At 42.3% G+C, this 22975-nt stretch overlaps 1 long non-coding RNA gene across 2 annotated transcripts in view; it reads left to right on the top strand.

Moving 5' to 3' along the window:
• The window catches only part of LOC308637979, a 108594-nt gene extending 103426 nt beyond the window's left edge, over positions 1-5168 (top strand). The window contains exons 2-5 of one of the 2 annotated variants that reach the window (XR_014019719.1): positions 906-1083; positions 1387-1650; positions 2053-2177; positions 5006-5168. This is a non-coding gene — a long non-coding RNA (uncharacterized lncRNA). Of the gene's footprint in view, positions 1-848; positions 1084-1386; positions 1651-2052; positions 2178-5005 lie in introns of those variants that run through there. The other variant, XR_014019720.1, reaches the window with a different exon arrangement.
• The last annotated feature ends 17807 nt before the right edge of the window (positions 5169-22975 follow it).

Genomic DNA, 22975 nt, shown 5'->3' with positions numbered 1-22975 from the left:
TGCTTTATGTCCTCATTTGTTGTGTTTATGTGGTATCTAGTAGCTCATCCCTTCATTTTTAACTTTTCTTTAGCATAAAGACTGTCGCACTTAATTTTATATTATACACTATTTAAAAATTTATACTATTTCATAATTAGTATTTATTTTATTAGCAATTCCTCTTTTTCATATTGTCACTCATGACAGATCTCCTGGATTCATCCTCATTTTAAAAATGTTTGCAGGCAAGTTCCCTCCATGTGTCTTACAATCACTGGTCCACACGTCTTCAGTGGCATATGAACTTCTCCTCCCCCTTCAGTTCACTCACTGACTCGCTCAGTGGTTGGGCTGCCAGGTAAATCACAGAACAAACAATTACATTTTAATATCAGATCAACAATGAATGAATTTCTTAGTGTAAGTATGTATAAATAAAGCATGAGACATAATATACTGAATCTATTCATTATTTCTATGGATTTAAATTTAATTTGGGGGCATTTTCTGTGGTTTTCTTAAATTCTGGCAACCCTATTCAATGGACAAAGCATATTTTTCCGAGGTCCAGACATTCTTTGCATGCACTGCATTTGAATCTCCTTAAGTGGCTTTATTTATTTGCTTGGTCAGGTTGCCCTCTGTTGTTTTTAAAAGCTCCATTTCACTAGCCAAGTGTTTTGTTGTTCTGATTGAGTTTTTCTTTTTCTAGCCAAGTTTCCTTTAATGTTTTATTTAAAAATGGGTCATAGATCTGCTTGTTGGAGGACCCCACGTGAGGGCTGGTCTTTGATGGAAAATGAAGGGAGTTCTACACAGAAGGAAGGGGGAGGGGGAGGGAGAGGTGGGTAGCAGTTCCTTCCTGAGGGCCTGAGAAGGAACCCTTTGGTGCCCAGCTATTTTGCATTCTTGTGTTTTCACAGATGCAGAAGATGAGTCCCCCTGTTCAGTGTCACTGAGATGTCTTCAAGGCCACAGACCCCAGAGGTACTCATTCATGACCAACAGGTCTCACCGTAGGAGTCCTCAGATTCCCACGTGCCATACTGAATCTGTCACTAAAATTCAGGTGCTAGCCTCATGCTTCTTCCTCAGCTCAAGGTGAGGAAGCCCAATGGCAGCTCTGTCCCCTGGGACCCATTCCTTGTTATTCCCCCTCCATCCAAGTAAGAAACTGACCTCTTCCAGAGAGGAACCAGACAGAAGTGGGAGAGGGAGTGGGTGTTGAATGCATTGAATGGCCTAAAAGATGCAAGTTGCTTAATAAAACAACAAGGTGTGGTGAAAGACCCCGTAAAAAATCAGAAAAAAATAAAATTTAAACATATTCTGCTCTCAAAATATGTCACAATTGCCTCTAACTTCCCACCTCCATCTTATTTTTCTTTACATATGTTTTTAAAGAAACCAAAAGTGAAAATCAGAGAGGAAGCATATGAGTGTGGTCTATGCAGAGAAGACTACATGGATGTACATCCTGTGCTGTCCAACACAGCACGTGCATCTGTGACCATGTGGCCCATAGTGCCTGCATGACACCAAGCGCGAACACTGTATCTCCAGAGAGTTCCTCTGGACACTGATGCAGTCATATGTCCCGTGCACAGACAAGTCCTTGCCAGTCCATTTCAAACATTGGTTAGCCAATGTGCCTATGCACATCTCAAGGTAAATGGCATGTTTAATGCATGTATTATTTTAATAGCACCCTGCAACCTGGAGACCATTATGCTAAGCGTGCTAAGCCAGACACAGAGAGATCAATAGTGCATGATCTCACTTCCATGTGGAATCTAAGGAAATCAGGCTCATGGAAGTAGAGGGTAGAATGATGTTTGCAGGTGCCGGAGATGGAGGGCAAGGTAGGGAAAGGGAGATGTTGGTGAAAGGTGGCCAACTTTCATTCTCACAGAAGGAATCTATCTTTGAGATCTATGGCATAACAGGGTGACTCTAGTTAATTTGTAAATTGTTAGAAGAGTAAATTCCGTTTTTGTTTTGTTTTGCTCTGGGTAGCACTTTACCATGGAGCCACATCCCCAGTCCTTTTTATTTTTCATTTTGAGACAGAGTCTTGATAAATTGCTGAGCCTGGCCTTGAATTTCTGATCCTCCTGCTTCAGCCTCCTGAGTCACTGGGATTACAAGCATACATCACTGCGCCTGGTTAAATTTGAAGTCTTATCACGAAAATGGTAATTAATTGCAGTGATGGGTATCTTAATGATCTTGATTTAATCACTCCACACTGTACTTTTATATCAAAACATCACAAAGGCATATATTATGATTTGTTTATTAAAATAATGTTAATTTTAAAATTCCAGTTTTTAGTCTACTTCAGTCTCATTGGAGAATAAGACTCTTCTGGGGTTCTAAGTCATTATGTGCCTAATGAAATGATTAAATAATGACTTAGAAGAACACAGGGGCAGGAGTTGAAGAGGAAGGGGTTCTGCCTGTTCATAGTAAATAGTGTTTTATTAGTTAGGGGACACAATTAGGATGGACTTCACTGGAGGACACATGGTCCGGCATTTTCCTCCCTGCCTGTGGACTTGGGGGACTTCTGCCCCCTGGGCATCAGATGGAGAAGGCTGTCCTGGCCAGCCAAGCTCTGAGGTGGCCTAGTTTTCTGTGGCAGAAGCCAGCTCAGACCCCTGCTCCCGCCCTGCCCGCCTGCTCTCCAGGTCACACTCCTGTGCTTCCTTCTTACCTGTGGTTTTTTCCCCTACCTCTGAGCTCACAGGGCAGGGCCATGCCTGGTTTTGCTCCTTGCTGGATGCTCAGTGCTTAGCACCTAATGAGGCGTCAGTAAATGTTGGTGGAAGGGGAGATTAAGTTAGCAAAGGGCAAGCTCCCGATGATCACAGGTCTGCACCAACCAGGTTCTGTTCCGTCAGGAAATGGGAGCCCGGCTGCTGGCGGCAAGAGCTCACTGCATCTGTTTACATTTATGCATTTGACCCCCAAATATGTCACCAGATTTTACGACTTATTTATATGTCTTGGAAATACTGCAGGCTCAAGTTAAGGCTGAAGAAAAAAAACATTGAAGAATTGGTTGCATGTTTTTGAAAACGTTTCAATTGCATTTTTTTTTTCTTATCCAAAAGGCAGAAAGCTTAGTGTCTATAAATCTTTAACATAAATATCCCCCTTTAAAATTCTTAAACCCCTCTGTTAGTGAATCTCTTCCTGCAAGTTTATGATGCACTGGGACTACAATGAGGTCATTTTAGTGGGATACACAGGGAAAGAAGAATACCACAACAGGAAAAATGAACTTTAACTCTACTTAATCTTAAATAAAAACCAATAACTGCACAAGAAATCATCAGAATCTTTGAAAAACATGGATAAGCAGTCTTTACATGGCCATTGAGAGCTTAACTGTGTACGCTAGAAAAAGTTCTTTTTCAAGGACTTGAAATAAAAAAGCAAGTTGCAAATTATATGCTCAAACAGGCAGATTGCAGTGACTTCTCATCCTAGGACTTCCAATGCCTTTGTGAAAGAAATAGTAACAAGGAACTTTCTACTAGCGTAAGCTATAGGAAATAATTTTGATTTTTAGAACTGATAGGATTTCAAAACAGGAAAATCTTCAAAGCAGATGAATTAAGAAAAACAAAAACCAAAAAACAGAATATTTCTTCCCAAGGCAACAGTCATGCTCTAGGAATAGCTGAGCCCTCCCCCTGTTGACCTTTACCCTCACCCTGGAAGCAGTAATGGTGTCTTGGCTGCCATTTTCCCATCCTCCTCTTAAGCAACGTGGTGTCCTGAGGTCCAGCCCTCAGACAAAACTCGATTTTGTTTTTGTTGTTACAGTTTCTCTACTTGGAGAATGAAATATACATCTGAATCACAGGAAGGAATGGGCATGAGAACTTTTCATTTTTCAAATTTATGGAGACAAAAGTATCCTTCTTACACCAACCCCCTTGTAATTTCTCTTGGAACTGTCTCCTTTCCAGAATCTTGGGGCATTTGGAAGACTCAAAGATATAAACATACAACAAATTGGTTTTTGGAAACAGAATAGTTTCTTGTCCTCTTTTCCTAGTTTTGTCCCTGTTCACTGTGAACATCTGTAAATGTGATCACCGGGAAACACAAGTTGAGTGGAAACAGGGATTGTACTGTAGCCATGAAGCCAGGGACCAAGGTCTCCTGTTCCCGTGCCTCCTCTTGACCCTCTTCTCCACCTTGGCTCTGACCTGCTTCCCTTGGCACAGTTGATGTGTATCTTTATCATCCTTATGGTCAGGGCAAAGCCTGTTCAGGTGGGTTGGAAACTTTCAAGGGCCACCATTTTGGGTTCTCATGGAATTACTTTGAGAGATCGGTCAAGACACAACATTCCTGAAGACAGGAACAGATACACAGAAAGCCTGGTGCCACCCAGGGGCTGCCTTTTCTGGGATCCCTGCTGTTCCTTCTCTTGTGATATGGTAGCCATTCTCTTTGGTGTGCCATGGCTGAGCTCCATGATCTGTGCCAGCTCCCAGCACACTTGGCTACAATTAACTATTTTCCTGACGTCCCTCATTTGATTTGAACTCAGAGAGAATCGTGACAGTAAATATCACGCCTTATGTGATGTTGGTGTGGCCGGCAGAGTCCCGTGGTGGTTCAGGGCATCACATGGCAGGAGAGAGCAGGCACATATGTGCATATATGTCCTTCCGCCCCCTCTCCCTCTTCTTAAAAAGCCACAAGGATTCAATCATGGTGGCGTCACCCCCATGAACTTGTCTAATTCTAATCACTTCCTGAAGACCCCACCTCTAAACACCACAGTCAGATTATTTTTCTATGCTCTAAATACCTCACAATGGATATTAAATTTCAACACATGAAGCCTCAGGGGGACATTCAAACCATCCAAACCACACAGGGGCTGATATTTTCTTTATCTCCCCATTAAAAGATCCCCTTCTAATATTATTCTCCCACAGTTGCTTAGTCTCCTAACTTCCTATACAAGCTTTTTTTTTTTTTTTTTTTTTTTACAAAGGATGTCATCAATTTATCCGTATGTTCAAGATGTGGACCTTTTCCTAGAAGCACAACATTGTAATGGGATATCAAAATGTTAAAGATGCCCCATCCCCACAAGTCCTTCACCTTGAACAGCCTTACTAGCACCAAGTCTCTAAGGAAGTCTGTGGAGTTCTGTGACTTGCAAAGTTACTCCATCTAGATGTTAAACACCCAGCTCCTCCTAGTTGTGCTTCACTTCAACTGTATCCTACTGCATCGGTGGTTCCCCCAGGGGTTGGGCTGATTGTAAGCCCCCAAATATGAGTAAAAGAAGAAAAATTTAATTTGATCATTGGGTCTTGCTAGCAAATCTTTTTTTTATTTTATTTATTTTTATTGGTTGTTCACAATATTACAAAGCTCTTGACATATCATATTTGAAATCTTGTTGGCCAGTTTTTTTGTCCTTGTGACAAATAACTGAGAAAAACAACTCAGAGGAGGGAAAATTAATTTGGCTCTTGGTTTCAGAGGCTTTAGCTCCTGGCGGTCTGGCTCCATTGCTCTGGGCCTGAGATGTGACAGAACATCCCAGTGGAAGGGCGTGGTGGGGGAAAGTGCTCCACTCACCACAACTGGGAAGCAGAGAGAGAGGACAAGGGCATGTCCAGGGCATGTCCCCAGGGACCTGCTTCCTCCAACCCTTTCCCACTGCCTATGGTTTCCACCACCTCCCAACCGTCCATTCAACTGTCAGTGGATCAGCCCACCAAGCAGCTCTCTGACCCAAGCACTTCTTGAGAGCCCGCCTCTGAACATGGCGGCACTGGGGACCAACCTTCAACACCTGAGATTCTAGGGGACATTCCAGATCCGAAGCACAACGCATACTGAAAATTGTATAAAGGTTCAACTGGATGTTTTGACTTTGGCCGTTGAGATGAAGCCAAAGTCTACATTTGAGTTTTTTGTAGTTCTTCTTCAAGTAGTTGGGACAGAGTGCTTCTTGGACAGCCAGAACATCACAAGTTCACAGGAAGACTAAAACCCTTCTCACACCCCCTCAGCTTTGGTGTTCCTTGGTGGGTCTGGGGTGGTTGGGAGGAAGTTCTCCACAGCACCCAGGGGTGAGCAGAACCAAACAACAGGTGCAGGGTTGGCAGATCAGTGTTTGTCATCTGGGTGCCATTTTGCATCTAGTGGGACTTTTGGCAGCGTTGGGGTGCAGTTTGGGTTGTTACAATTGGGGCGGGGTGCCACTGGAATCTAGGGACACTGCTTAACCTCTGCAGTTCATGAGAGAGCTCCTACCACTCAGCATGATCTGAACCCCCCAGCCAGTAGTGCCACAGTGGAGATGCCCCCCAGCAGAGAATGCTGAATGTCCAAATTAGGGAAGCAAAATCTATCAGTGGCAAGAAGGGTGCATGTGGGAAGCCAATTGAAAAGTCAGAACACAGGTGGACTCTGGGAACTGACAGTGAGGATCAGAAGCAGAAAAAACAGGGGAGCCAAGAGCATTTCTGTGGTGCAGGGTGTGCCCCCAGAGATCCTGCAGTGCATGGTGCGAAGCATTGGAGCGTGCCTTCGTGGAGGCAGGTGGATGAGCCTGGGAAGGTAGTGGACCCCTGGATGGGTACCAGCTACCCCGGAAGTCTTGAAGGATTTGTGCAAGCACAAATGAGAATCCACTGCAGCCAGTAAGGCGCCCAAGAACCGAATCTAGGACATCACCGTGGAATTTTGCCAATTCAAAGAACATATGACCGTGGGCAGCCCTGGGGAGCAACGGGGCTACGGGAGTTCCTGGTGGAGGAGAGGCTGCAGGGCAGCAAGCGAGGACCGTGAGGTTTGGGGTGAGACAGGCGTCTGCTGTGAGGACGAGGTAGTGAGGAAAACCACTTCTCTTATCCCTAAAAGCCTCCAAGTTAACCTCACACGGTAGCTGTGTGACGTGTCAGTGGGGGAGATGAGTAGGGTTCAGAAGCGGGGAAAGGAGGTAGCCAGCTGAAGCTTAGGCCTGACCCCGTCCCCTCCTCCTCCCCATTCCTACTCCCTCAGGCACAGACGGTCATAGGATTTCTCTTAGTATCTGAAATGGGGATTGAGCCATTTTATTTGGATAATAAAAGTTTATCTGGGTGATAAATGAAAAGGTGCTCTCAGCAAGGTGGACAGTGCCTGGAGACGTCTGGTCTACAGAACAAGCAATGAGAATCGTAGGGCCGTGGTGACATCTGCCAGTTCTGCGGGGGGGGGGGGGGGGGCTGCCTTGTCCTGAGTCAGTGGGCAGATATTTCCTACACCAATTTTAGCATTTTTCTCAGGACTTTCTCAAGGTCTTTTGGTGACACACACAGCATGGAGTTGACCCAAGGGGTTGGAGCCGAATCCCTCCTTGGCCGAAGTGGCTCAGGAAGGAGGGGAAGGCAGGGAGCTGCCTTGAGTATGCAGCCAGGGGTGTGTGAGCCGGCGCCCAGGCTTTCTGGTAGCATCACAAGCCTCAAGCCTCAGAAGGTCGGTGGGGGGGGGGGTGTCCCTGTCGCCGTCCAGAGACGGTCTCCAGAGCTTGCCTCCTGGTCTGGCTGTATTGCAGAGATCACGTCTGCGGCCTCCCTGTACTTCTGGGAGTGCCCCGATGCCAAACACAGCACAGACATGTTCAGGAGGCTTCTGCCAAAGGTGGGGAGGGGCAGATGCCAAGGCATTTGCCGCAGTCATTTTTCTTGCCCAATCTCTATCGCCTCGCATTAGTCAGGAGTATTAATGAACAGTCACAGGGAGTCCAAACGACAGTGACTCACCCCCTCCCCAGCCCAGCCTGCAGTGCTTCAGCGCAGCCATGGATATAGTGACTTGTGTGTGTTGTTGCTGCGCTCGGGGATCCTCAACTCCTCCCTCTCCTGGGTCCTCAGGACTAAAACAGTCCTGACCCTTTCCTCTTCCGCCCCCAGATTCTGACTGCTGACTTCATTTCTTACATCTTAGTCCTAGGGAAGTGTCCTCTATGGCTCCCCTACCTCCTGGCCCATCTTGCGGTGGGATTTTAAAATCATGCTCATCACACCCTTTACTGGCTTGTTTAAATTGCCTTCTTGGTTATTGTCTTTCTCCTAGAATATCACCCCAAAGAAGAGCAGGATTGCACCTGACACATACATGGTAACTGTGCAATAAAATCAGACCTGCTTCCTGCTTGGTCTCCGGAGGTCTTGATTAGTGACTCTGCAGCCACACTCTCCTCTACCCTGTTCTGTGGACCTCCTTGCTGGATGAGAGAGTCCCCCAGCTTATTAAATGAATATTTATTGAGAACCTAGGAGGCGGTTGCCATAGTGGAGACCCAGTAGTGAATGTGTCAGGTTAGAAGAAATTGGAATCCTACTAACAAAAAGAAGGATGGGTGAGGATGTTTACTGATCAGGCCATGAGAAATGACGGCCAGGCAGACAGTATCTCATTTAATCTCAACAATATATTTTTAGTAGGAGAATGGAGGCTTGGACACGTTACTATTATCCCAATGGATTTGAACCTACTGCTCTTACTCTTTCTATAATCATGCAGTGATCGAAGGAAAAAAACCACCTCTTGTATTTAGAAAATATCTTCCAAAATAAAGAGTAAAGCTATTTCCAGGTATTTAAAGAATCTTCAAGGAACAGCGTCTTTGCTCCAACTTGTAAAGACAGAGTTGCCATTGTCAAGAGTCAGGAGAGAAGGTGGCATCCCAAGAGCTGTGGACAGCAGCCGAGAGTCTGTCTTAGACCATCTTCAGTTGCCATAACCAAATAACACAGGCTGGGTAATTTTATGAAGAATATAGGTTCATTCAGTTCAAGGTCCCAGAGGCTGGGAGAGTCAAGGTCAAGGGGCCACATCTGGTGAGCACTTTCTTGCTGGTGGGGACTCTCTGCAGAGCCCCGAGGTGGCACAGGGCATCACACGGTGAGATAAGGAAGCCACAGAACACTCACTTTTATAACAAAGCCACTCCCTTGGTGACCCATTAATCCATGAAAGGATGACGCCGTCACCTCCCAAAAGTCCCACCTCCGACTCCCTTCAACGTGTGACTTTGGGGATGAAGTTTCCTCCCTCTGGAGGAAGAGCACCCAACCCTCCGCCGAGCCTCCCATGACTGCGCTGTCTCTTCTCCATGGCTCCGGGACCCACGGTGCCCTTCCTACCTCCCGCCAGGGCTGCCAGAGCCACGTCCTCAGGCACCTGCCCACCCCCAATACCGGACCTTCAGCAGCAGTCCCACTCCTGACCCTGGAAGCCACAGATGTCCTTAACGTATGCCATGTGTGCAGTACTCCCTGCCCTTGTCCCCACAATAAGCGACTGACTGAAGAAATGCAGAAATAGGCGAAATTACTCATAACAAATGTGATGGGCTTCGTAAGATCTTTTCCTACTCAACACCCCGTGGAACTCCCACCTCCCAGAGAATTCCTCCCTCCTTCCCGTGCCCATGCGGCCCTTCTAGAGAGCTGTGGGTCTCCCAGGACCACCTCCTACCACTCGTCACCAATAACTGGGGACATCAGAGGCAGAGACTGGAATGATGCCAGGAGCCACCAGGAGCTGCAAGGGGTAGGGAAACCTTCTCTCCTAGAGCCTTCAGGGAGAAGGTGGCCCTGCTCACACGTTCACGCCACAACATGAGAAAATACATCTCTGTTGTTTCAAGGCACCAAGTTTGTCACACGGACACGCTTCTGAGGAACTGGTGAATCTCTGTGCCTGTCTTCAGATACAGTCCTGTGCGCCTTCAGATACAGTCCTGTGCGCACACGTAAGTTTGCTGCCAATAAATGGAGGTGAAGAAGCTCCTCCCTGGGTCCCAAGGCTGACACGACTTCCTCTAGATAATGGGGCATATTTAAGGGTCCAGTCGTCTAACTGTCCCGTTTGGGCCTGGATCTCAGAACAGCGGTTGTGGAAGCAGCACAGACATGGAATCAGGGAGTTTTTAAATTCTGAGGAAAGAACCAGCCAGCAATCACATTCCTTTTACACTTTTGCAAAATACTGCGTTGTGGTTTTTGTTTTTTGTTTTTTTTTTGTTTTTTGGAAACATTTAAAGACAAAAGAAAATTAATCAGGTTTCTTATCATGTGTCCCAGGAAGGTTTTTAACAAAAATAAAGAGGAACAATGATTTTGATTCCTGCAGTGAGCTCGAAAATGATGGCACCGCTGGGGCGAGGGGGAAGACCCCAGGCCGGGCCACCTGTCTCCGTTCACGGGAGCTGGGCAGCGAGGCCAGGGGAGGAGGGATTCTGTGGCCACAACACATGACCACAAACTTGGTCATCTTTTTTTTTTTAAATGAGTTAACATCAGATTATTTATTTTGCTTGCACAAAATAAGGACAAGGGAACTTCACTGTTTCGCCAGTTGAGGATGGCTGTTCTCCCTCCAGTCCAGATTTCTCTGGGAGGACCAGATGTGTCAGCTTGGTTTGATTGACTCCATGTTGTTCCCCCACCCCACCCCCCGCACCCGGAATATTGTCTCTGTTGAAAATCTGGCTTCACAAAGAAGGTGGCAGCAGGAAAATTTCAGAATCCAAAGCTTAAAAGTAAGTCTTGGGCAGTGCGGGGTTATTTTCTGTCTCTGGGAGGGATCATCCAGTGGCTGAGGCCTGGGGACAGAGGCAAAGTCCCCAGCCGCCTATCCAGAAGATGTCACTCTCAGTAGCGTCTGGTGTCCTGACCTGTGCTCGCCCAGGATGACAGTGGGTAAGGAGCAGCAGGTCACAGGGGCCCCCTGATCCTCTGGGAGACAAAGCTCTCCCTGGGCAGACCCCAGGGCTGAGGGTCAACGGCCAGGGGAGGATCAACGACTGTCCCCGCCTGTGGTCCCTGAGGTCCTGGGGCAGGGATGTAAGAGGCAGCCAGTGTCACAAGATGCCCCTGTCCCCAGCCAGGCTGGGCGCTGGCTAAGCGAGGAGAAAGACGGTGGCCTGGCCCCTGCGCCTGGTCTCACTTCCTCCCTGGCACTGCCTGGAAGGGGAGGAAGTGACACCCAGAGGAAGGCTGGGAAGTGAGGCCACCGTCACATTCAAGTTCAGGGTGCGACAGCTCAGTCTGCCCCCAATACGCCCCATACTTGGCTCCCCTTCATGGGCCACGTCCCTTCTGAGAGTCACGCTCTACCCTTTATAGGTACAAGGACCCAGAAGTTCCAGGAACACATCCATGTTTAGGCCCTCGGATCTGCAAGTGCCTCAAGCGTCCATGTTTAGGCCCCCGATCCGGAAGTTCCTCAGACATCCATGTTTAGGCCCCCGGATCCAGATCCAGAAGTTTCAAAGGTGCACGTCCATGTTTAGGCTCTAGGATCCGGAAGTTCCTCAGGCATCCATGGTTAGGCTCTAGGATCTGGAAGTGCCTCAGGCATCCATGTTTAGGCCCTAGGATCTGGAATGCCTCAGGCATCCATGTTTAGGCCCCCAGATCCGGAAGTTCCTGAGGCGCACATCCATATTTAGGCCCCCAGAACTAGAAGTTCCTCAGGCGCACGCCCATGTTTAGGCCCCCGGATCCGGAAGTTCTTCAGGCGCACATCCATGTTTAGGCCCCTGGATCCGGAAGTTCTTCAGGCGCACGTCCATGTTTAGGCTCTAGGATCCGGAAGTGCCTCAGGTGTCCATGTTTAGGCCCCAGGATCTGGAGAGCCTCAGGCATCCATGTTTAGGCCCCTGGATCCGAAGTTCCTCAGGTGCACGTCCATGTTTAGGCCCCTGGATCCAGAAGTGCCTCAGGTGCACATCCATCTTTGGGCCCTTGGATCCGGAAGTGCCTCAGGCGTCCATGTTTAGGCTGCAGCATCCAGCTCCTTTGTCATCTTTCCCCAAGGATCCCATTTCCTTTTTTCATTAGGCACTAATTTTGTTCAATAACATTGTATTTGACCAAATGTCACCTGTCAGGCAAACTTACCTTTCTCCAACATGGCCTAGAATTCAGGAAGAAACACACAAACAAAGCCATTGATGGCAACTGGGCAGAAAATTAGATGTGAGGAAAAAACTTCATACTCCAAAAGTAGCATGAATCTAAAAGGAGGTAGAATCTGAGCAGAGACTGTCAGAGCTTACTTATAGCTTAGAGACTCTTACATTGGATGTAATTTTTATCAAGACTTGGCTCAATAGTTTCCCAGTCAACAGCAAATTGAAGTGGAGTGTGGTTGGCACCTTGCTCAAAGCAAGAAACAGAGGGGACCAAAAAACTGAAAAATGCAAAAACAGGAAGTGAATAAGTGTAGCTTGGGCCCCCTGCACAGGTGAACGTCCCCAGGGGGATCCACCCCTCGCAGCACAGCATGAGACTTGACATTCGTAATCATCGGGAGACACACGGGAAAGCTTAATCAATGTTCTGCATATTCTGCCTGCGGCAGAGACATGTTTGGAGCTCCTTTTGAAAGAGTTCCATAAAATTTTCTTAAGCTTTTGCTTGAAAACTGTAAGCTTCCCCTATCTGGAACATTTCACCTTAAATATTTGGATAAACATGTTATCTTGTTGCCTAGACATTTCCCATGTTTAGGGACTGTCTTCCTAAATTCTTAATTCCTATCACGGCTGACGCTTGCTAGAGCTCAGCCACTCGAGACGGGGACACAGCGCCCCGTCCGTGCGACCTGCCTTTCCTTGTCAAAGCCACGGAACGTGATGACTTCATTCCCTCTTTCAGCTTTTGAGACTTGGAGAGTTCCTGTCACACTTGGAAGACTTCAGCGGCACCTCCAAGTGACAGCAGGTGCATGGGTTGGGTATGTGACTTCAGGAGCAGGGCAGGTCCCTCTTCAGAGCCCCACCGTGGGAGCGAGAAGGGGACCCAGGCTGCTGCTGCGTCCTGGCAGGGGAGGACTTCCCAGCCCGTCTGCAGCTCAGACGCGGCGCCCCTTGGCCAGGAGGAGGAACGCGGCCGCCGCTTGCCCCTCCTTTAGAGAGAATGAGCTGGACATCAGGCTCAGGCGAGCAGAGGGCAGGTGTGGAACACGACCAGGGCGCGGTGAGGGACACTCAGCTAACACGAAAAGTTAACCCGCCGGCGCTGGAGAGGGCCAGAAAGACGGCTCCGTAGGGTGAGCCTGGACGTGTGCAGACGACTCGGCCTTGAGGACACCCTCCCCATCTCGGGGTGCCCAAGCAGAGGGCAGGCGCGGGACCCAGAGCCGCCCACCCTTTGCTCCTGGTGAAGGCCAGGCACTGGGTGCAGGAGCCCCGTGCGCTTCTCGGGACGATGGCGCTAAGGAGAGAGGATAAGGGACGCGCTGTGGATCAACTCAGGGGACCCCAGGTTGGACGGCCCCGGTCCTGTTGGTTGCAGGCCTTTAGACGGGGTGGACCCAGGGTCATCCCGAGTAGAAGGCCGAGGGCAGCTGGTGTCCAGGCACAGGATGTATTCGCCGGGCAGTGTGTGAGCGTCCCTATTGGTTGGCAGGACCGTGGGCACTGCCGCCGTCGGCGGCCCTCGGAGGTCCTCAGAGACCCCAAGCGCTCCTAATTCATAATTTCTGTAACACGCTAATGACACGATGTTGGAGCTTTTGAAAATGCGCATGGGTGAAAACGACATCAAAGGCCATTTAGCTATTTCTTAGGTGTTTAGTCAATAAAAATTACATGTGTACACCAACAGGCGCACACGGCTAGAGTATAGATTAATTGTATGCACACAGGTCATGCCATATTCTTAGAATGGAATAATTGGCTGTAACAAAATATTTGTAAATGGTTCTCTCTTTTTTAAAAATAAATCACTGTCTTTTCTTCTAAATGAACATATACATACTTGAGGGCCTTGTAGCATTACACTGTATGAATGTCTCATAATTTACTTAACCATTTAAGATTTTTTTCTGGATTTTTCCCTGCTATAAATGATGTTGAGGTGTGTATACGAATTTTGCCTATATAGCCCATTATTTTAAAGGATAAATTCCAGGAAATAGATGTTCTGTGTGCCGCAGGGGCTTCATCCGTTTCCCTGATCGTGTACCAGTTTTAGTAACTCCTTTGATATTTTGTTCAATTGCTTTCTAAAAAAAAAAAAAAAAAAAAAAAAAAAACTACCCCAGTTTCTACACTCAAAACTGTATCGGGCCCCAGTGTCACCAAAAAATAAGTAAATACATAAATAAGAACTGTACAGAAGGGTGCATCTGCCTCTTCATCAACACTGGGCGTGATCACAGTCTGTACCTTTGTTGATAAAGGGATCTCAATATTTATTTGCATTTCTTTGATGGTAAGTGAGTTTAGATGTAGTTAAAAAAATTTTGTAGCTATTTCGTTTTTTTTTTTTTTTTGAGAACTGACTTTTTTTTTAATGTCCTTGGTCCCTTAGGGCATTATTTCTTTTTTGCTTCCAATAATTTTTAATGTATGAATTCCCTTTGGCATATTTGCCATAAATAAATTCACCTAGTTTGTGGTTGGCTGAATATTTTGTAGAATAGAAATTTTGACTTTTAGTCAACTGTGAATTGTTTCAATTAAATGTTGCTCTCCCATGATATATTTAAATAGACATAAGGTTATGTAAAAATTTATTAATATTTTCTTCTAGAGACATCAGAGTTTCTGTTTTACATTTTGCCTATTTCTGTATCACTCAATATTTTGGGATAAGGTTGTACATGGTAACAATTGGTCTCCAAAGGCCAAGATCTTGTAATAACTATTATTTTTCTCACTCAGTCTTCCTGTTGGTTATCAGTCAGCTTTGATGATGTTCCAGGGCTGCCTTATTCTGAGACCCAAACTGAAGAGGCAACCTCTACTCTGTCTTTGGGTAGAAGACTAAATTGTGGGAGCAAGAAAAGAGAGCAATGGTGGAAGCAAGCTGTGGCACATGGAACTTTGTTCACATTTCACTGTCCAAATCCAGCCATATGGCTGAGCCTGATATTAGTGGGGCATGAAAATATAAATTCATGGAAAAAGCAGTGATAATTCAGGGCTAAGTACAAGCTACCATATGTTTGCAGTAGGATCGTTCCTTACATTTTTCCAAATACTTGACAGATTGCTTCCATATAATTTATTTTTTTAAAAAATCTATTAGCAACTTTTTATAACTTTATTTTATTTATTTATACTTTTATGTGGTTCTGAGTATTGAACCCAGTGCCTCACAATGCTACGCAAGTGTTCTACCACTGAGCCACAACCTCAGCCCAATACCGTTTATTAATACTTTCATTTCACATACTGATCATGATGCTACATTTATCATACATCACATTCTTATAGGCTCTTCTTTGGGTTTTGGACTTTATGTTGGATTTCATCAATCTGTTTTTCTAGTCCTGTACCAGGTTTAGTAATATTTTTAAAATGAACTGGGGAAAGGACTGTTTTATTCCCCCCTTTTTCTAATAAAGATATCTCAAGTATTCTCTGTGTTTGTTATTCTAGTTAGACTTTGAAAACCTGAATTTATTTCCAAAAAGAAATCCTACTGAGATATAGGTTGAAATTATATTACATATGTGGATTAATTTGGAAGATAACTGATTTTTGGCAATACTAAGTCTTATCCATGAACATAGTACATCACTTTATTTGTTCTGATCCATAAACATAGTATATCACTTTATTTGTCCCCAGGCCTGTTTCTGTTTTTCCTATCATTTTCTAGATTCTATAAAGCATGTCTTAAAATTATTTTTTCAAGAAACTTTTTTTTGAGAGAGAGAGAGAGAGAGAGAGAGAGAGAGAGAGAGAGAGAATTTTTTAATGTTTATTTTTTAGTTTTTGGCGGACACAACATCTTTGTTTGTACGTGGTGCTGAGGATCGAACCCGGGCCACACGCATGCCAGGCGAGCACGCTACCGCTTGAGCCACATCCCCAGTCCTCAAGAAACTTTTTAAGTTTTGATACTTTGTGAACTTATTTTCCCTTATGATATTTTTAAATGGTCATAATTAGTGTGTGTCAAAGCTACTGTCTTGTCATTTTTATAGTTTGCTACCTCTCTGAATTAATTTAATTATTTTAAATATTTTTCAGTAATTCTCTTTTAGTTTTGAAATCATACTTATATTTGTTATTGTATTTTTCATATCATTTCTTTTCCTAACATTGCACTAATCAAAAATCCTAAGACAATTTGAAAAATAGCAGTTATTTCATGTGTTATTTTCTTATTCCTGATTTTAGAAGGAGAGGGACTGATATTTACTAATATTTGTGAACTGTTCTTCTAATACTAGTGTAGCAGGATTGTTTAATCAAGAATGCAGTTGAGGGCTGGGGATGTGGCTCAAGCGGTAGCGCGCTCACCTGGCATGCATGCGGCCCGGGTTCTATCCTCAGCACCACATACCAACAAAGATGTTGTGTCCGCGGAGAACTAAAAAATAAATATTAAAAATTCTCTCTCTCTCACACACTCTCTCTCCTCTCTCACTCTCTCTTAAAAAAAAAAAAAGAATGCAGTTGAATTCTATCAAGGTTTCCCAGATCTTCCTTCAGGGTCTTCCCGAGATTTTCTTCTTTGGACCAATCATTATTTGAATCTTATTGACAATGTTCATAATATTAAACTATCCTCCCACATCTGGAAGTGATGCTGACTGGACACAAAGTGACATTCTTTAAATTTATAGTTGTATTTAACCTGCTATTCATTTAAATGACTTTTTATCTATAACTTAAATTTTATTTAACTTCCTAAAATGTACTGTGGACAAATTTTTTTAAATTTCTTATGTGCTAATTTGTGTTTTTGACTTTTCTACTTCTTATTGAGTCAATTTTAGTTATTTAAAATCTTAATCAAAATTTAAAAATTAATTGATGTAACCCCTTTTACCATTTTAAATATTTCAGAAGTTGTATCATAAAAAAATTTTTTTGACCTTTCAATTTACAGGTTTTGTTTGATCTGAAGGAAGCCAAAGGAAAGGTGTCAACTCCGTCTGCTACCAACAGATGGCGATAGCAGTCACTGTATATCCTGACTTTAGATGCAAATGATTGGGAAGACTTCGTTCTGGACCCTCATCTCTTCAGAATGAAGAAGACCTTGATAATCCTATGAAACTGGCTGGTTTCTTCCGTCTGTCCTCCTCTCCATCGCTCTCCTTTTTCTTCCTTCCTTCTTTATTCTTTTCCCCTTCCTGGCTCTCACTTTCTCTTCCTTCCTTCTTTTCCTTTCTTGCCCAGCCTTGGAATGTATTAGAATTTCCAAAGAATCAAAGCTTTATTTTGAAACTTCATGTCATTCTTCAGCTTTTAATAAAAGTTAAGTGCTTAGTTTATCTTTTATATTATTTAATATTGAGAAAGTATTTAATTCCATAAATTCCCCCATGGATTAACACCTTGATTGCATGCCATCGATGATTTATTTTAATTGTGATTAACTTCTAAATAATCTGTCCTTGCAGTTTTGACATCCTTTAATGCACAATTACATTGGGCAGATTTTTTTTTTTTTTTTTTGTAGTTCATGAAGAGGGGTCTTCAATATCTAGCCCTCCACAGTTGTGAAGCTGTGTTGGGCAGCAAGCGGTCCATGACATGAAGCCTTCACTGCTGAACTGAACTAACCACTTACATACTGGACCTGACCTTAAAGGTTCTTTCACTGCAAAGACCAAGATCCGTCCATTCCCGTCCATCTGGTCAGATGTCTGTCCAGTAACCTCTACCTGATTATTGAATGTTTTTCTGACAAAACAAAGTGAAACATGAGATGTGGCTTAGGAGAGATCCCGTGGGATCTTATGAAGGTGGAGAAGGTGGTGCCGGAGCACCACTGGAATCAGATTTCGTTGACAAACAAGGGTCTGAAAAACCTGGACAGTCCTGGCTGACAGCTTCAGAGGGGAAAGCATCTAAAGTAGGAACGCTCAAAAGGACCGTGGGAAACTGACGGAGGCTTTGAGTTTTTTATAATATGACTTTATTATTAAAACATGGAGAATGTTGTATCGTGATTTCCCAAATTTGTCAGAACAAGTAGGCAAAAATCAATAATGTTTTGTTTTTTTTAATTTAATCAACAAAGCAAAATAGACTCCCTTTGATAATTCTTAGTTTTATTTTTCAAGATAAAGTTCCACTCCAACTTTTCTTCCTCATTATGAAAATTTGAACTTCCTTTTAAGGAGATTTATTTAAGAGAATTATTCTCAGTAGCCATTATCCTGAGGTTATGGCTTTATTAATTTATAATATTAATATATTTTTAAACAGTTTATTGATAATTTTTATGTGTATCAATTATCCAAAATTTCAAGGGAAAAGTAATTTATTCACTTCCATTTAAAATTAAACATTAAAAATGCTTCTTATTATCTGGCTTCTTCAAATCTTTGTGTATTTTTTGTCTAATTGATCTGTCAAAAACAATAAGGGTATGTTTCAGTTTCTCAAAATTATAATATTTGTGTCAGCTTTTCTTTGTATTTCTAGCATTTTTTATATATATTTATGTGAATATTGTGAGAAATAGAACAACTCAAAAAAGTTAACACACCCTACTTTAAATTTTAGTACTAGTTAGCATTAAGTGTTGCTCACGTTTTCCTGAAAAGCTGTGAGCATTGATAAATATTTGTTGAATATTGTATCACATTCTTAGTTTGAATTATATATGTTTTTACTGTAAAATGTTCCTCTTTATGCCGTTTAGTATTTTTGTCTAGATTTCTTTTTCATCTAATATTCATTTTATATTTATGTGGTGTTTCCTGTGTTCTTTGTTGTTTAAATGTGTCATATCAGTTTTGTTGTATACTTGTACTTTCATGAAAAGAATGTACTTTGGGTTTAATGTATTTTTTGAGCCAAATGTAAGAGTCTTTGCCCCTCCGAGGGCCTTTGTCCCATTCCCTAGTCTTTATGACAGGTGCTGCCCCCATCACTTTCCCTCTCATTTCCTGTGGGCGCACTTCCTTGCTCTCTCTGTTCCTTATCGTATGCTACTTTGACTTTGCTCTTTTAGTTGTCCGTGTTTTAAAGGCTGATATATCACATAAAGTCTAGTAGTGGTGATCTTTGGTGTTTAAAATTCATTTTCTGATTTTTCTTTTTCTAATTATAGGGTCAGGAGCAAAGCAGTATCTCTGAGCTTCTGAATCTGTCCTCCATTTGGGGGAAACTATTTGATACAATTTACTTCCCTTTCTGCACAGGTTTTGGTATTAGATCATCATTATATTGTGACTTTAACTTTCACTTTCAGTTTTAAAAGCTAGATTTAAAACAATTAGTAGACTTAAGTAAACTTTGATCAATTTCAGTGTTTATTACTGTCCAATTCCTAAGATCTAAATTTTGATTGAGGTTTATGATAAAATACTTTCTCAAGAAGATCAGATGAATTCTTGTTCATATAAGAATGTTATTGGGTTGCCTTTACCTATAAATGACCACTTTTTTGTATATTAATGTTTGAAGTGTGTATATACTGGTCTTTAGCTCAAAACTGTTTTCTTCTTTTATTTCTTTAGATGTTGCTTCTGTTCTTTCCCAGTTGCGCTCTTTTAAAGCTTATTTTTCGTGGTTCTTTTAGTTATGCATAACAATAGGATTCACTTGACTTAATTAGAAAGGATGGAATATAATTTGTTCTAATTCAGTCCCCATAAGTCCCCTTCCCTCCCTTCCCTTCCCACTTCCCTTCCCTCTACTGACCTTTCTAATATTTACTTAGGTTTTTTTTCTTAATCAGTGCCTTGTGGATGTACTTTTTATCATACTTTTTTTTTCCCATTCTCCCTTTTCCATGATTACCATATTTCCTTCCTATCCATCTTCATCTGCCTCTCTTTGTTCTGACGAGGTGGTGTTCTTATGTTGGGTGTTTACATTTCATACTCTCTACAGTGCTGACTTTGATTCTCCCAATATTTTAAGTTTCTTTGAAATATTTTGTTTTCCTTTTATTCTACTTCACAACCATTACTCTCTGATCATGATTTTAAAAGTCTATTTTCTTATCCTCTTTTGAGAATCTCAACTAGGTTTTGAATATTTTCATCTAGATTTTAGTATAGCTCATCTTCAGAGTCAAACTCATTTTTTGAGCCTGATTCCTCCCGAGTTTCTGATTGTTTTGAAGTTATGCTTTTTCCTTAGACAAATTCCTTACTTTCCTACTTGCCTTATGGTAAAGAACACATGGTCTTACTGATGTCAAGAGATGCAGAAAAATGTAATGTTTCACTTTTATTTTCATGAAGAGAAAAAATATTCCTCTTCTTACAGTGTATTTTTACTATGCTCTTAATTTAAATCAATGAAGCAAAACTTTTCTCCAGAAATAACTTTGCCTTTGGAGTTATTTAAAGAATTCGTAAACTTTTTTTATTGTATTATAGAACCTTGTGTTTTTAATTTTTTTTTTTTTTAGTTGTAGATGGGCACAATACCTTCATTTATTTATTTATTTTTATGGTGCTGAGGATCGAACTCTGTGCCTCACACGTGCTAGGCCAGCCCTCTACCACTGAGCTACAACCCCAGCCCAGATCCTTGATTTTTAACAAATAAACCTTATTTCTTAGAATACTTGTAGATTTACAGAAAAATTGCAAGGATAATATAGAGTTCCCGTATTCCACTCTCCCCCTTGATTTATTTGTCGCATTATTTGTCACAACTAGAGGCCAATATTGCTACATTATCACTGACTGAAGGCTGTGCCTTATTCAGATTGCCTTCATCCTAACCCCAAGTCTTTTTTTCCCCTTCCTACTCCAGGATCCCATTCAGGACATCACTTTACATGTGACCGTCATGTCCCCTGAGGCTCCTCAGCTGTGACAATTACTCAGGCTTTCCTTGTTTTCAGCATCCTTGAACAGTCTGGAGGAGCACAGGTTGGGTGCTTTGTAGAACGGCCTTCAACTGGAATTAATCTCACGTTTTTCTCACGATTGGTCGGGGGTTCTGGGTTTACATGGGGAAGATCACCATTTCTATCACATCATAGTAAGGGCACATGCCGTCAGCGTGGCCTGGTTGGTTTGGACCACCTGGCTGAGGTTGTGTCTATCAGGCTTCGGCACCGTGAAGTTTCTCTTTACCCACCCACTTCTCCATTCCATACTGTGCGTTTTGGAAGGAAGTCACTGTGTGCCACCCATGCTCAAGAGTGGGGATTTGTGCTCCATTTCCTTGAGGTTAGGGTATCAACACAAATTACTTGGAATTCTTCTGCACAGGAAAATTGTGTTTTCTTACCCATTTATATTTTTTTAATTTTTCATTTATATCATTTTTAACTTTTATTTATTTTTTACTTTGAATATGACCCCTTAATTTTTTCCAGCTTTAGCCAATGAGAACTTTGTCATTTGGCTCCTGTGACCTAGTCCCATCACTGTGGATTTTTTAAATTTATTTTTTTGTACTTTCTTATCCCCTGGCACCATGAGATATCCCAGGATCATCTGGTACAATTCCTGCCCTAGTCCTAGAATCAGCCGTTGATCTTAAGAGCCCTTACTCCTTTTATTGGAGAGTGGTATTAGAAATCAAGATCTAAGCATTAGGGATGCTCAATACTTCTGGGGTGTTGTTACTTCTAGGCTCTCTCAGTTGACAGAGAAATGTGTGTAGACTTACCAGTGCATATTCACATATCTATAAATATTTTCATATTCAACCTCCTCTTTTAATATTAAGTGAAACATGTTTATAACAATCCATGACCACATGGATCATTTTAGCTTCCTCCCATTGCTGCTGCTCTGTAGACTCCCATTCCACAATCCTACTTTGTAAAAATTTTCTTAAAAAACAATATTCCTAATTCTATAAATGTGTCTGTGTTTTAAGAATGTGTGTGTTACATGTTCATTGTGGAACATTAGGAAAATTAAACAATGGATGTGGAAAAAATACTAAATATCCTTCTAGATTCCAAAAACTGTTAAAAATTTACACACACACACACACAGGCACATACACACATACACTTTTGTGAACAAAATTGTGACCATACTAGACATATTACTTATAATCTGCTTTTTCTATTCAATGATGTATAATGAGCTTCCCTCCCAAGTCATTAACTATTTTTAAAGGTCATGATTTTAATTTCCTACAGAATATTAACCTCTAATTATGGACATTTAACTTTTCATAATTTTTGGTATTATAAATAACTATAACAAATATTCTTTGACACAAGTCATTATGCACATATTTGGTTTTTTATTTAGAATATTTTTGTGGAAGTTAAATTACTGGATTCTAGATTACAAACATTTTCAGTAGTGATAAACAATGCCAAACTTCCTTCCAAAAAAGATAGCAGTAATTTAGTTTTCTACCAAAATTTTGTACACAAACCATTTTCTCTATAGTCTGAACAATACTAGTTATTGGTATAATTTTAAAAAATAATCAATTGATTAACTAAAAATGACATTTTGCTGTTATTTTACATTGAATTTCTTTTATTACAAATGTATTAAAACACACTATTTCCCAACTTCATTGTTCATTTGTATTTATTCATTTCTATATTTCTTGTTAGTGCCTTTCCCTAGTTTTTTTAAAGCTCAATATTTTTATTACTTCAAAATAACATTTTAATCTAAAAATAAATACATACCTAATATAGAAAGCTTTAAAAACCACAGAAAAATAAAAAGAAAAAAATAACTTTCCATGATCTGATCAGCTGATTTTATTTCATTACTTTCATTTCCATTTTGATATATGCTATGATCTGAATGCTTATTCCCCCTAAAATTCATATGCTGAGGCTTTATCACCAGTGTGAAGGATTCAGGAGCTGGGGACTTTGGGAGCTGATTAGCCTGTGAAGGTGGAGCCCTCAGGAATGGGATTAGTGGCCTGATAAAAGAGGCCCCAGAGAGTTGCCTTGCCTCTTCCACCATGTGATGAGGTTTGAGAAGGTACTATATATGAGCCAGGAAAGGAGCTCTCACCTGACACGGAACTGCCTTGACCTTGGACTTCTCAGCCTCCAGAACTGTCAGAAATAAA

This window comes from Spermophilus citellus (assembly GCF_964194105.1).
Source record: "Spermophilus citellus genome assembly, chromosome: 18".
Lineage (NCBI taxonomy): Eukaryota > Metazoa > Chordata > Mammalia > Rodentia > Sciuridae > Spermophilus > Spermophilus citellus.
Note: the sequence above shows the minus strand (reverse complement) of the source record. Positions and strands in the feature narration are given on the sequence as shown.